Source organism: Ambystoma mexicanum, chromosome 10 (genome assembly GCF_040938575.1).
Source record: "Ambystoma mexicanum isolate Mex_15411 chromosome 10, UKY_AmexF1_1, whole genome shotgun sequence".
Classification (NCBI taxonomy): Eukaryota; Metazoa; Chordata; class Amphibia; order Caudata; family Ambystomatidae; genus Ambystoma; species Ambystoma mexicanum.
The window spans coordinates 466275933-466290950 of record NC_090932.1 but is presented as its reverse complement, the minus strand read 5'-3'; positions in this window follow the sequence as shown (position 1 = coordinate 466290950).

Below are 15018 nucleotides of genomic sequence, written 5' to 3'. Positions count from 1 at the left end.
CTCTTTGACGTAGCGGATGCAGTGGGGCGCTGGGGCCAGCTTACCACCCAGCAGATGAGGGTCCTGCAGCGCATTCGCCCAGTGCTTCACCACCAGATCCTCAGGATGCAGTCTCGTCTGGAGTCGAGCGGTAAGTGCCCATGCATTCCTGTTTAAAACAGTGGATGTTGCAGTGTGGTGGTAGTTAGCTACTTGGCCTGTATGTGTGACATGGGTCATGTATGGATGTGTGTGTGCAGGGACATGATGGTGCTGCATGTGAGTGCAGTCAGGCGTAACCCACATGGATGGTGTATGTGTCACAATGCATCATGCGGAGCAGCATGTCGAATGTACACGTGTATGCATGCCTGTGTCTGTACTTGAACATGTCTGGGGTATGAAAGATGGGTGCTGCTGTCATGGACATGCATGGCGTACATGTCTGTGAGTCTGAGTAGTGGGTGAGTGACTAGTAAACACCATGGAGGCATGAGACATGTCAATGATGTGTCCATCCACTGATACAGCCTAGTCATCCTTGGATCCACTGTATCTTAGGGTATACGGGGCCAGATGCATGACCCTCCGGTGATATGTGTGCATGAGATCAGCATGTCACATGATGCATGTGAGTTTCAGCCCACCATTGGATGTTTCTACGGTGCCTTGGACATGGATGCAAATGTTTGTTGCATGTGCCATGCCTGTTCCTTCATGTGTGTTGCCTGCACTGACCCATGTGTTGTGGAGTGACATTATGGAAGTGATGTTTGACAGTGCTACTTGTGTGCTATTGCTTTGTGTCTAGGGGATTATTGTTCAGTACCTTGATGCTTGTGTTCAATGTCTCCCTTTACACAGCGGCGAGTGAAGAAGAGGGCAGAGACGGCGCTGTGGAGGAAATCGGCAGGGATGCCTGCACCGGCCGGCGACGCAAGGCCCAGTCACCCTCCCAGGATATTCCATCATCCGGGAGCGAGGGGACTGGTGCCGCATCTGCCACTACGGCTGCAGCGGAAGGGGCGGATGAGCCCCCACAGGGGCTTGCAACGGCAGAAGACGGTGCAGAGCCATCCAGGTTGGTGGTGTTACCGAGGAGGAGGAGGCTGCTACAGAGCCGCACATGGGGCCTGGTAGGAGTGGTACCACTGGTGCAAGTGGTGCAGTCTAGGGGAAGGGGCAGGAGTCAGCACAGGTCACCGCGGAGGTTCCTGTGCATGTCTCTGTCCCTGACACTGTGACCTCATCACCATGCACCAGCAGGGATGCCCTGTCCCAGACTCATCCGCAGGTAGGGGGGAGGTCCACGTCATCTGGCACTCCTCTACCTGTGGACGTGGGGACCCATGACCGGATTGAGTCCATCCTGATTGGTATCACGTTGCATTCGTGATGACGTTCTTGCTTCTTGGGGGGACCACGCAGGTCATCACGAAGAGCTGTGTTCCAACGTGGCCCAGGTGGGAGGGACAATGGTCGGTGGTTTCCTCCATGTGTTGGCCAGTCTTGAGGCCCTCTCCTCCTCTGTGCACACTATATGCCGGTCGTTCTCCATGCCGTCTTCCGGCCCAGATGCCACCAGTGCCCCCTATGGATCTGCCCCAACCAATGCAGCCAGCCTGGTGGAGATCCCATCCCTGCCACAGTCGGGAGTCGGAGGTCCAGCAGGGGTGGCCACCCACAAACTGGACCCCAGCAGATGGAGGATGTGCCGGGGTATGCGTATTCTGAGGGGTGCACAGGGAGTTTTCCACGCGTTTTCGCTGGCACGAGTGGGGCAGGGGAGGAGTGGAAAGTGTTATCAATTGATAAAATAACAGCAACATGTAGTGCGGCCAGCAGGTGGCAAGTGCAGGAATTAAACACAGACAACAGGTGTCTGATAAGTGCAGGTGGGCGGACTGTAGGGTTGCAGATACAGGCCCAAGTGCAATGGTTTCCAACTTGCAGTGAGGGTATGCAGATGGGTGGGCAGGGATCTGGGTCCGAATACAGAGGGTTGCCAGGAGCCCAGTGCAAGAACAAATAGATATCAGCAGGGAAGAGGAAGAGAGAAGGCAGAAGCAAAGAGGAAGGTCTTGACGTGCTTCCGGAACTGAAAATGGTTCTCCTTGAGTTTCAGAGAGGCTGAGAGGCTGTTCCAGAGGGAGGCCCCAGCCAAAAAAAGAGATCAACCACCGACTTGTTGCTTGGGGAAGCGACTGACCCTTAGGGAGGGGGAGGTAGAGGAGCAAAGAGCTAGAGTAGGAAGGTATTTTCAGAGGGAGAGTTGAAGGTATTGAGGACCCAGGCCCCAGAAGGCCTCGTGGACAATGCAGAGAGTCTTGAACTTAATCCTTGCAGCCACTGGGAGCCAATGAAGAGATTTCAGGGCTGGAGAGATATGATCCATGGGCTTGAGGCCAAGGACAAGTCTTGCAGTCCTATTCTGGATGAGCTGCAGAGGGCAGAGAGAAATGGCAGTCAGGTTTAGAAAGAGGCTGTTGCACTAGTCCAGCCTAAAGAGAACCAGAGTTATAGAGACAATGAGCTTCCGGGGAAGGAGAGGAAAGGGAGAATACCCCTGAGGAAGTGCAGATGGTTGTTTGACTTCTTAGAGACATTAGAGATGTGTGAAGAAAAGGAAAGAGTGGAGTGGAAGATGACCCCAAGGTTCTTAGCCTCAAAGGTGGGAGCAGGAAGAGGTCCAAGGAAGGCCGACCAGAGAGTGACAGGAAAAGAAAGTGCAGGAGACCTGATGCGCAGGATCTCTGTCTTACTGGCATTGAGGCAGAGGTTGTTGGTGGCACAGCACTCCTGAATTGCAGTCAGAGATGAGAGTTGGAGAGAAGGTGGCAAAGTGTAGCCTGAAAACAAGCTGAGTGTCATCTGCATTGAGCTGAAAGTTGGAACAGAGAGCAGCAATGTGGTGGGTGAGGGGTGCCACATATTGATTGAAGAGCCAGTGAGAGAGGTTAGACCCCTGGGGAACACCACAAGTGGAGAGTAAGATAGAGGAAAGGACGGACCAAGTTGGACATGGGAGGGTCGGTCCAAGAGGAAAGAGGTCAACCAGGTCAGAGCCTGATCAGTGATACCCAGGTTATCATGGATGCGGTTGAGCAGGTTGAAATGGTTGACCATATCAAAGCCAGAAGAGAGATTGAGTAGAATGAGGAGAGAAGGGAGATTAGAATCAAGGTTGGGGAGCAGGTCTTCACCAATGTTCAAGAGAGCCGTTTCCATGCTCTGGCTGCTCTGGAGCCAGACTGATGGTCATGGAAACAACCGACAGAATCAGTGTGGAGGTTAAGCCGGGAGATGGCCAGCTTTTCCAGGAGTTTTCCCAGGAAAGCAGTCATATAGATCAGGCGATAGTTAGCCAGAAGGGAGGTGTCAGCTGTGGGATTCTTGAGAAGAGGGTGCACAAGAGAGCGCTCCAGAGAGGAGGGGAAGGCTCCAGTGGCGAAGGAGTGATTGCAGAAACCAGACAGGGCCGGAGTGAGAGTGTCAATGTGGTCCTTGATGGTTTTGGATGAACAGGGAAGAACCTGTTTTAATGAGATTTTCATAGATCAGACTAGTCTAGAAATCTTGTCAGTGGAGAAAAGAGGAAATGAAGAGAAGGAGGGAGGAGAGGCAAATGAAGGGGGACCGGCGGTAGTGGAGAGAGAAGCAGGAAGAGGAGGAGAGGACGAGAGGATGGATAGGATGTCCTGTTTTTTTTTTAGATGAAATGAGAAGCCAGGGCTGTGCGGAGGGCCTGGGAGGGGACAGGAGAATTAGAGCCTGCGGCAGGATTGGCCAGCTCCTTGCAGGTTTTAAGGAGTTTGTCTGAGTTGTTCGATGCCACAGAGATGTGGGGTTCGATGTGGGCTTGCTTCTTAGTGTGGACAGAGAGCCGTTATTGTCTTTGGAGCAGGCGGCAGACCAGTTTGTCAGAGGATGTACAGGGAGCATGCTATTTCCTCTCAGCCGCCCTGCGCTTGCGTTTAAGGGTGACAAGGTCAGAGTCTTACCAAGAGTTGCACTTGGCTTTGGGCTTCAGGAAGATCTTCATGACATGACATGCCATGTTAACCAGGCATCTATGACCGATGCAGTACTTGAAATCATATGGCACTCGTGAGACTAATTGAACCGTGGGACAAGATCAGAAGAGTAAAAGTGCATTGAGTACTGGGCACACAGCATTACGTGGTTTAACCACATAATCATATACAGGTGGTCATTGGGACCGGGTGAGAAATGAAAGGTAAAAGAAAGAGAGTAGCTCCCCCTTAGAGCCTAGGTGAAGCGTCATCTCCACAGCAAAAGAGACAACTCTTAAGTGTCTGCAAATCAATAGCAGAGATCTGGTGGATTGATTACTGGCATCTACACTACCCTTGACACAGCTTTGGTCAGCGAGTTATATCCCAGAAGACTTCATTTTCAGTCACTGTGGGAACCAGGAACTTTGGTTCCTAGATCCTGAGGAAGGTCGAATAAAACATCAGACTCAACAGTCCTGACTAGACCGAAACATATGTAGATCATAGAGATAACAATTTTAGATGTTTTATGAATAAGAAATGAATACATACATGTTAAGAAACAGTACTGACATTTAACTGGATAGTGTGTTTTTTGTGCAATGACCTTTTGTCTACGCACTTCTGTTTAAACATTTGAGACAGTGAAGGTATGTGTCACAGTATGAGAGAATAGAGACTGATGAGAAGAAATGCATCATGTTAAATATGCTGGGGTAAAACCATTCTGAAATTGGTTTTCTACATGAAAGTTGAAATTGGTTTTGCTTTTGAGAAATTATAAAATGTGTATATTTTTTAAATACTCTCTCTAGCCTCATTTGTGCATAGGTCCATTGTTTATTTTCTTAATATATAAGTTTACCTGGAGGGCCTATGGTACTTACAGGTACCATTTTATTTAACCAGTATGAGAATCAGCCATAGGTGGACAAGGGGGAGAGAAAGTGGCAGCTAAAGCCTCAACTGACACACGCTTCATGGGCTGGATGACTGAGAAGGTAAGTGGCAAAGCTGGAGCTAGTTTGGCCTGTGGGGTAGAGAGGGAGAGATCGGAGGAAAGGAGAAAGTGATCACTCCAGGAGAGAGGAGTGGTGAGAGGGTTTGAGAGAGGGAGGTCAGAGGAGATGACAACATCCAGAGTGTGCCCTGCAGAGTGAGTCAGGCCAGAGGGAAGAATAGAAAGAGAGAGAGAGAGTGCTGCAGAGGTCGCAAAAGAGTCCAGAGGAAGGACAGAAAGCATTCCAGTGGATGTTGAGGCCTTGAAGGAGGAGGAGTTGAGTGATCAAGGCAGGAGGGAGAGGAGAGGTCTGACCATTCAGAGAGGAAGGAGGTGATCTGATCACTGGCCAGTATATAGTGGCCCCTGTAAGAGAGTGGCTAGGAGAGAGGGAAATCCTACAGATCAGACATTCAAAAGAAGTGTAGGCCTGCATAGGAATAATAGAGGCAGGAATAGACTCAGGGAAGATCAAGGCTACACCCCCACTGATTCATTTGGCACTTGGTGCAGAGAGAATCTTGTAGCTATCTGAGAGCAGAGTGTCAAAACTCGTGACACAGCTGGCCGTGAACCATGTCTCATTTACACCAAGGACATCAAGGTTGTGTTTATCCTGAAGATGGCAGATGTCAGAGGAGTGTTTGACAGCTGAGCAAGAGTTAAGAGTGGCGAGGTGGAGAAGACTCTATCCTTGAAAGACTCCCAGGAGGGGTACAAATCAGAGGTACTCCCTGCAGAGGTGTAGGAGGAGCCCGAAGAAGGGCAGATGAGGTAGGAGGAGAGGGCAGGGTAGCCAAGGAGGAGGAAGAAGGTGCCAGAGAAGTGGGAGAGGGTGGGGCAAGGAAGGCAAAAAAGGGAGAGAAGACATATCGGGAGCTGAAAGGAAATGCATAAGGTGTGGGAAGCATCTGTCGAAGAGGAGGAGGTTGGCCTGAGGGCCTTGGACCAAGACGGTGCCATTTAGGTAAACATTAATGATGACATTAGAGGAGTGAAAGGAGGCAAGGAGGGCCGCCCACCGGGTGCCACCAGTAATGGAAAAGGAGGAGTAAGGCGAGAGCACAGAGACCATGTGAAGAGTCCAGAGGTCTGGCCGAGGAACAACAAAGGGAATGTCAGTGAGGGTCTGTTTGAAGGAAGCGTATTGTAGGTGTCAGCGATAGGAAGGTCTGGGTTGGAGACCAGGATATCATTCTTGAACTTCTTCCTACCAGACTTAGTGAGAAGAGCAAGATAGTCAATAGAGAAGCAATTAGAACAAATAGGAGATACAGAGAGCAACATAACTGAAGTGGAGCGGTGGGGAGGGAGGATTTAGAGGGATAAACGATTTAATTGAAATATATTAGGGGCTGATTTACTATGCTAAATTAGTATCTTAAGTAGGAATTGAAATATACTACTACTGAGGGGTTTCCCCGCATTTCAATCTTGCTACTGTGAGGTCTCACCACATTTGAATCTTGCCAATGTGTAGTTTAAGAACATTTGCATTTGTCAATGTGAGGCTTCACCACATTTGAATCCTCTCACTGTGAGCTTTCACCACATTTGAATTCTGCTACTGTAAGGGTTCACCACATTTTACTATTTCTGCTGTGTGGTTTCACCACATTTGAATTCTGCTAATGGTGGTTCCACGACATTTGAATATTGCTACTATGAGGTTCCACCACTTTAGAATTTAGCCACACTAGAACTGTACTGATTTGGCATCCACTCCTTTTGAATTTAGCCACACTAGAATTGTACTGAGTTAGCTAATGCAGCTTGTGAATTTAGCCACACTACAACTGTACTAATTTGGCATCTGCTCTTTTTGAACTTAGTGACACTAGAATTGTATTGAGTTTGCTAACAGTGATTTGGAATTTAGTCATTATTGAACTGTATTGATTTGCTGTCTGCTGTTTTTGAAGCTAACCATACTACTATTGCACTAAGTGGGTTACAAGTATTTTTCATTTAGCCACAATAGAACTGTATCAACGGGATTCTTGCTCCTTTTGGATTTAGCCACTCTAGAATGGCAGAGAACACCACTTTTGAATGTTTCCACACTAGAATCCATACTAACTTGGCTTCATGCTGCTTTTAATTTAGTCACACTAAATTTGTACTGAGTCAGTTAACGCTGCTTTTGGATTTAGCCAAACTAGTACTATGATTTGGTATCCACTGATTTTGAATTCATCCACACTAGAATCATACTGATTTAGTAAACACTGCTTTTGAATTTAGTCACACTAGAAATGTACTGATTTGGTGCCTGCTCCATTTTAATGTGCACATATTAACCAGGGTCGCAACTTTACACCCACATTCTTTTAGAAATGTTACAATCACATGTTAATCACCATGTTCCAAAATCACAGACTTGTATGAGATATACTGCAATAAACAAGGATTGCTCTAGAAGAGTTTAAAGCACGTTAGTCACCCTAACCACATTTAACAGCGAGTACACATGTTATAAATTGAAATCCCAAAATCAACAGCCAGCTAACACATGTTTCGACCCCACGTGTCTTCTGCAGGGCTGAGTGACCAATATCTTCATAATTTAACAGTGACCAGTGTGATCGTTAGAATGAGATCAAAAACATATAAATTAAGACAACAATTTGGAAAATCAAGGAGAAAAAACAAACAGGCGAGAAGAGAGAAACGCCATTAGTGTGAGTCTTTTACTAAATCCAACATAACGTATCTTTTTCAATGCATCAAAATGCACGTAATTGTGGTGAAAATATTGTTAATGTATGCATCCTGTTGCTTATGCCAAAGTCAGCAAGGAAAAATGATTTCTCGTAGCTTTAAAACACTTGTCAATAAAATATTCAGACTGATCATTCATTGAGTAATATTAATAAAAGGATTAGGAAAGGGGTGAAACGACGGTCCCATCCAAAGGGAATCTCTAATGTAATTCACCAACAAAAAATATTCAGGAAAAACCACCGTACACAAAGGATTATTATAAAAAATGTCACAGGACACAATGGCCCTTATTACAGGTTTGCCGTTTCGGAAAAAGGTGCTTTAACAATGGTTACCGGCACACTTTCCGGACCGGAAAACTACAAGTCTGCCAGTAGGGGCTGTGAACTATCGGCAGGCCTGACCTGCTGGTAGTTCTGGCTTCTACCAGCAGATCTTTCACTAAATTACTGGCACCATTACTAATGGGATTTCTCGGGAATGGGAACTGACTGGTTTTGTGCCGCCTGTAATATGCTGGTATTACCGGAAGATCATGTGGCGGAAACAGTAAGGCGAGTCTTCCGGTAACCTGCTGGTGCTACTGGCAGGTTACCATAACAAAGGCCAATGTCTTAGAACAATCCCACAAACATATATATAGCATTGGACCATGATTTTAATCTATGCTTGAATCGTAGGGAATAATAAATCCATCATGTTTGTCACTTAACAAACTCATATTTATCACATGAAATATCAGGTTCTGTTCAACTGCAAGGTGTTTAATTCTGGTGGTTCTGTGACTAAAAATTGAAATTGATATTGTAAAGTGACATATGTGGTCACTTGATGCCTGTTAGTGTGAGAAGTGATGAGATGCATGAGGAATTGAAAAATGATCTTGATATTTATTTGGTTGCTTCAATGCAGCACGTTATTCATAATGGCAATATAGATATATGTGGTTTCTAGTTAGCTACATCTGCAGTATCAAAGTAATTGAATCAGCAATGCACTGCTTGATTATCATAATCTGGGAATAAACTGTACTTGTATATTGTTATTAAATGTGTCAGGAGTAATCCTTACCAGAGACCATAAGGTTGCTTATATATGCTGCTTGCAATTTCAAGTTTCTGCGTGCTCAGTGTCCAGTGATAATTCTACAATGCAATGGGACAAATAAGTGACCTGATTCAATCGGGCTCAGTGGCACTGTGACATTATACTCAGAAATAAGGACTTGTCAAGTTTAATAACAGAAATACCTCCACATAGGATGGAGTTGATGATCCTCCCGTGTTCCGACGTCGTGGCGTTTTGCGTTCAGTTTTAGTCACGGCCACCATTTTAATTAATTACACTGAACTGTGACGCCATGAACGTTACTTACTTATGAGCATCCAAATGCAAATGAGCCTGAATTACTCGAATGTACACACCTATGGAGCGCTCATTCTATCACATATCCGATGGTTTTTCATTAGTCATAAAGTTATTGCTTACAGTAGAAGCAGGGACGTCATTTCACCAAAATGCCAGTGGTAGGAAAGTTACATCACATGACCTTTGACCTCTGATGACATCAAAGGCCGCGATGTCATTTGACCCCACCCGGCAGTGAAACAAGACCATTCACCGCTTGACAAAATAGAAAGTGGCATTACATAGCGTTGTTTCTAAGTACAGTATGAAAAATATGGTTACAATATCACTATAATGTGGCATAGATTTCATACAAGGATGTGTCACCATATGTATCTTTAAGATCAGTGGGGATAGGCCCATATTACCAAATTACTGTGAATGCAAGCAGACGTCCAAGGCCAAATGATAATTATGTGTTATTATATAGCACTTACGCTTAAGCAATTTATATAGAACAAATATACATACAATATCACCCAACCTGTGTTGGTACTCATTTATCAACCTCAGAAGGATTAAAGACTGTGATTAGGCGTTTAAAACAGACTAAACCAGTGACTCACCCCTGAAGTGTGCCTGAAAGAAACCTTTAATGAGTCTAGTAATTATCATATAGAATTCCAGAAAGACAAATTATTTGTATTCCTATTTAGGGTCACTGCTCAAAGTGTTGCCCCCTCTTTTTTAAGACACCTGAACCAGAAAGCCAGCCACTCCAGAAACAAAAAGCCACATAGTGCTGGCCACAGACCAGGAGCTTACACCTAAAAAAAAAGAAAAAGCTTTTACATTTTTTTAGGGGTAGCAAGGGAGACCACAGGGGTAGCAAGGGAGACCTCAGGGGTCCCAGTTGTGACCCCTGGCGACCCCCAAATGATGTCACTGAGTAGAAGTTGTATGTGCAGGAAGTATGTTATAAAAGAGATTTGTATCAGGATTGATGTCATGTGTATATTACTGCTTAGTTTGGAATTAGGAAATACAAGGGATAGACTCCAGAAAGCATTGTGAATAGCCTGACGGCAGATAGACATGATGAATTATATATTTTAAATAAGGCATGTCTGAATGACCTGTTGGGCATTCTCTATCATGTCCTCTTGCTCCTTGATCACCAGAAACCAAATAAAACCCACCCTTTCTCTTGACCACACACGCACACCTCTCACGTACACACACACTCAGAGGGCTAGTGAAACAACCTAGCAAAAAGCATGCAAACTGCACACCCCAGTCTAATCATACTACAAACCCAATACCTGAAAACAACAAACAACTCACACACTGGGCACTAATCTAACAGTCCAGGGCACATAACAAAGAACACCCATAAAGCTTACATGCACAGATATCAGTTACTCGTGATTCTACACGCATCAACAGATGAGCACAAATTCTATACTGTCCATCGCTCCCTCACTAACCAACCATACCCACTTTCATTATAGAACATTAGATCCCGATGACCATGCAAATGGAAGCGATATGTGGTATAAATAAAGATAGCATAACATATGCATTGCTTACGCTATTTGTTTTAGCTTAGTAAATGTAGTTTTACTTGCACTATTTGTTAGGCTTAGTCTATAAGCCCCATATATATATTTTATATTCGGCTGATTTACTAAGCTCAACTTACACCAAAACATTTCTTAAAGTTCTACTTTCACTGTGTTTTTGAGCTTAGATATGGTTATAGATTAGTAAATCAGCCCTATTAATGTTTTTGTAATTGTGTTTTGTTTTTTTTATTTAGTTGTGTAAATTTAAAATGATTATTATTTGTGAACATGTAAAGTACATTTTTGGGACAGCCTCTAAATCACATTAAAAAAGTTAAAATTAGAAAAAAAACAAATTTTAAATTTAAAAATTGCAATTATATTTCATGTATGAATAATAGCGTTTAGGAAAATACAAATTAAAGGTTCTGAAAGTAATTCCTATGAATACCTTTATGTAATTGTTACATTTGTTCTGGTATCATTATGAAAATTGCCAGAAATTGAGGAAGTATGATAAAGAAAACGTACATGTTATTAATAAGTGCATATGGCTAACATATAAGCCTTTTGCACTTACACGTAAAATGAGCACAAAAATATAAATATTTTGTTCCACAAACATACTACAAATAACCAAAAGCAGATTAATTTCTGCATCAATAGTCATAACAAATCATTTAAAAAGTAACCATATTATTAAAAGATGAATAAACAACTGCTATGAAAACATACAATTCTTTCTATTAAATTATATGGAGCCTTACACTTCAAGCAGTTTGCAAGCTCTCTCCCAAATGTAAAATGATGAGACCGTGATGACCAGTGATTTTGATGAATAAATCGTTGCCCAGAAGTCTTCTGTGCCAATGTCATTTTCGTATCCCTCATGATAACATTAAGACAAACATGAGCACTTTGTCAAAATGTGTCTCGAAGTTTCAGTATCTTTGCCACACAAGCGGCATAGTTGGCTCTCCTTAGGAATGGCCTTCCATGCACGAGTATACTCTAAAACAGGTAGAATATTTAATCTCAAATAGAGAATATAGCACCTCAAATCAGGGCTGCATATCTAGTTAAATAACTACGGGGCATATCAATTGGAAATTGCCATGTAATATATAACATATACCTTTTTGTGGTTGCTACTGTCTCCATGGTACACTAGCAATCCCATACCATGGATTAAAATGTAAGTTTGGTATAGAAGAGAAGTGCTTCAGCTTCAGATGGAACCTCCAGCCCAAACATGTCTAGGTGCTTCCTAGCTGTCATTGCCATTTCCAGTTGAGCTTTATTTCGAGGTCGAACACAATTATGTGGGAAAAGTGAAAATAATGAGGAATTCACATTTCCAACCCAAATTGTTTTTATAAACACTGTGCTGGGTAATGTAAGGTTATTTAGCATGTTACAACAAAGAGTACAGCACAGAGTGCAGCACTACTGCACAGGATCAATGTGTAGCATGTTTTTTTTTAATGCAGTACCACTGCATGGGTTTGGTGCATTGCTATGATGCAATTGTTTCAAGCTATGTGTTGCCAGTGTAACATGGACATATAAGTGAGGGCAGGTTATTCAGTCAAAAACGATTTTTACATATAAAATGCAAATCGTTTTTTTTTCACAGTGAAAAGCACACATTTGTACATTCAAAATGCGCACTATTTTTCACCTCAAATGCCTATGTTGCAAGAGACACATTTGAAAATTAATAAACTAACCTCATTAACAACTAACCTGATTATAACCCACTAATAATAATGTGTTCTCCACTGCAAGATGAGGCAGACTCTGAAAGCCAATATTTAAACGCACATTCAGTTTTTTTTTCTTTTTGTTCTGCTGCTCTGTCCACAGTAACTGCAGGAAGCAAAGACCTCGAATAAGCAGGAAATCAGTTTGGTTACAGTTGCAACTGTATAAACCAAGCCATTGTGTGCAGAGGGTGGTTAGGGCATGATAGAATTTTATTGGTTAGGATCCTTTGGTAGGAGGGAACCAGAGTTTTCTTGAATAATCTAGAGGAAGAAGCAGGGGAGAGACATCTTGACACAGCTCGGAGAAGGACTGGGTTGATAGCTGGGGATGCCTGATTCCTAAAGCAGATTCAACTTGGTTGCAGAGACTGGGATTTCCAGTCAACAAGTCCCAGTTTGAGTGACAGCAAATGCTTGTCCTTGCTGGGTGAACCCCTCCAGAAGGCGACCAGCCAAAGAAGTTACATGCTGAACAAGCCTGGTAATTATCTCGCTGAAGTGTGGGGGCTGAGTGTGTGCGAAAATATTCAGTCAGTGTAGGAAAGGAGATTCCTGTGCTTTACCCACGTGTTTAATGTTGCAAATTGAATTCTTGTTCCCCGCCACTCTCTTCTCAGTGTATCACAAATAATGCTGTTACTGTGCTATCTCATTTATTTCTGTAAAAGAGTGAGATTGTGTTTAAATGCAACTTTTATAATACACACAAATATCTGAAAGCAGACGGGTGGTGTGTTTTATTTTCTCTTTCCTTTGTGCATTTACCAATACAGTGCTGATGATGTGGGGAAATGTTTAGACAGTGCAATTGTCATTTTTAAGGTAGCTAAAAATAAGATTTGGCTGCAGCTGTGTGCACATTGTCATTCAGTATGAGCAATTATAATTAACTGTGTGTGTTATAGTCTGCCGGAGGTCTATGAATCGGCAGAAAGGGAGGCCCTGGACATAGCTCGCCAAACGTAAATAAGTTGGTGATAGATACAGCATGATAGTTCGCTGCCGTCGATAAGACAGCGAGAAATTGCCCATGGTGGCACACTAAAAATGAAAATGTGGTGTTCCTGAAATGCAAGCCTGAGGTCTCTCTAGTGATTACATGAAAAATCTAAACAAAAATAAGGGGTTCTGGATATTGGGGCCACAAATAGAACAAAGGAATTATTCTCACCAAAAATACCACCAACCACGCATACCAACCACGCATACCAACCAAGCATGTCTGTGTACTGAAATAATGCATATCCACTGTATTATTATTATACATAACCCAATCTGAATACAAGGAGTGATTGTTGCTAAATTATTTTTCGGTGGTAAGAAAATACCGCCAGGCCCCAAATCTACACAAAATACCCAACAGTAAGCATCTAATGAGCTCAACAACTTTTCCTCATTGTTTTCCAACCACTTCACACTACAAAATATAAAATGATTGGGATAACACCCTTTTATAGACCCCCAGGAGGCCCTCAACAGAGCTACCAGCTTTCCTTTGAATTAAGCTTTTAATGATTTGCCATGTTCTTGTTATTTTTAAAGGCAAGATCTCAGCACAAAATATCAGGGTGGGGGGATTCTTAAAAGGTATACCCAAGTAAGTATAACAGTCAACTATCTCGAATTGTTCACCCCCATTGTCCAGGAAAAAGTGGTGTGACAATGTTTTCTCTTGCTTATAATCATGATCTTTGTCTTCATCTGGTTGATTTTCAGCCTGTTTAAAGGCATGTAAGGATAAAGAACATCCATAGTTCGCTGCAGGACAAGAGGTGTTTGGTGCATTAGACCAGTATAATCTGTTTATGAGAATTGTGAAAATAACATTCCCTTTTAGCTGTACAAGACTGTCCACCAACTCTTTGTTCAATGCCCAGTGACATTGATTAATCTTCTGAAAATTACAGATCCACTGAAGCTCTCCCATTCCCCTCTGTTCAAATGGGTCTCTGAGGAAACAAACATGGGACCTGCATACAGGACCCAGAGTCGTACCTCCATGAGGAGAGCGTGCTGCATTAATATTCCTTCCTCTTTTGGTTAACCCCTTCACCTTGTACCAAATTGATAACGGTACCACCAGATGTGATATGTGTTGCTTCCAAAGTGTCCTGGGACTCAGAAATTGGGATTGAGCACCGGGAGGTAAGAGCACCACCTGCGCCACAATTTTCCTTACGATTGGAATTGCAAACAGATGCTTCTAGAATTGCAGGCTCATTCCGGACTATTCACCACTCATACACCTTTTGTTCTTTGCACGGGGTTCCCGACATAGAGCCCTGACGAAGGCGGCCATTGACTTGCCTGAGACCGCCGAAACGTGAAGCCCAATAAGGGAAAGATCTAAAATCTATTGCAGCTTATCCTGCGAGATCTAGGCTCACTAGATCCTTCCACTTTTGCCAATATTGTAACAAGAACCTAACGTAGTATATTAACGGGAACTAATTAGACCTATCACTTCTCAAATGTTAACTAGGAACATGTTACATAAAAATTGATTCAGTTGAACATACCTGAGTCTCTGAAAATAATGTTTTTCTCTTAAAAGGTTTTTTTTCAATTAACTTAATTGTCAAATAGCTCTATTCATGTCCTCTCTTATTGGTTTAGAGTAT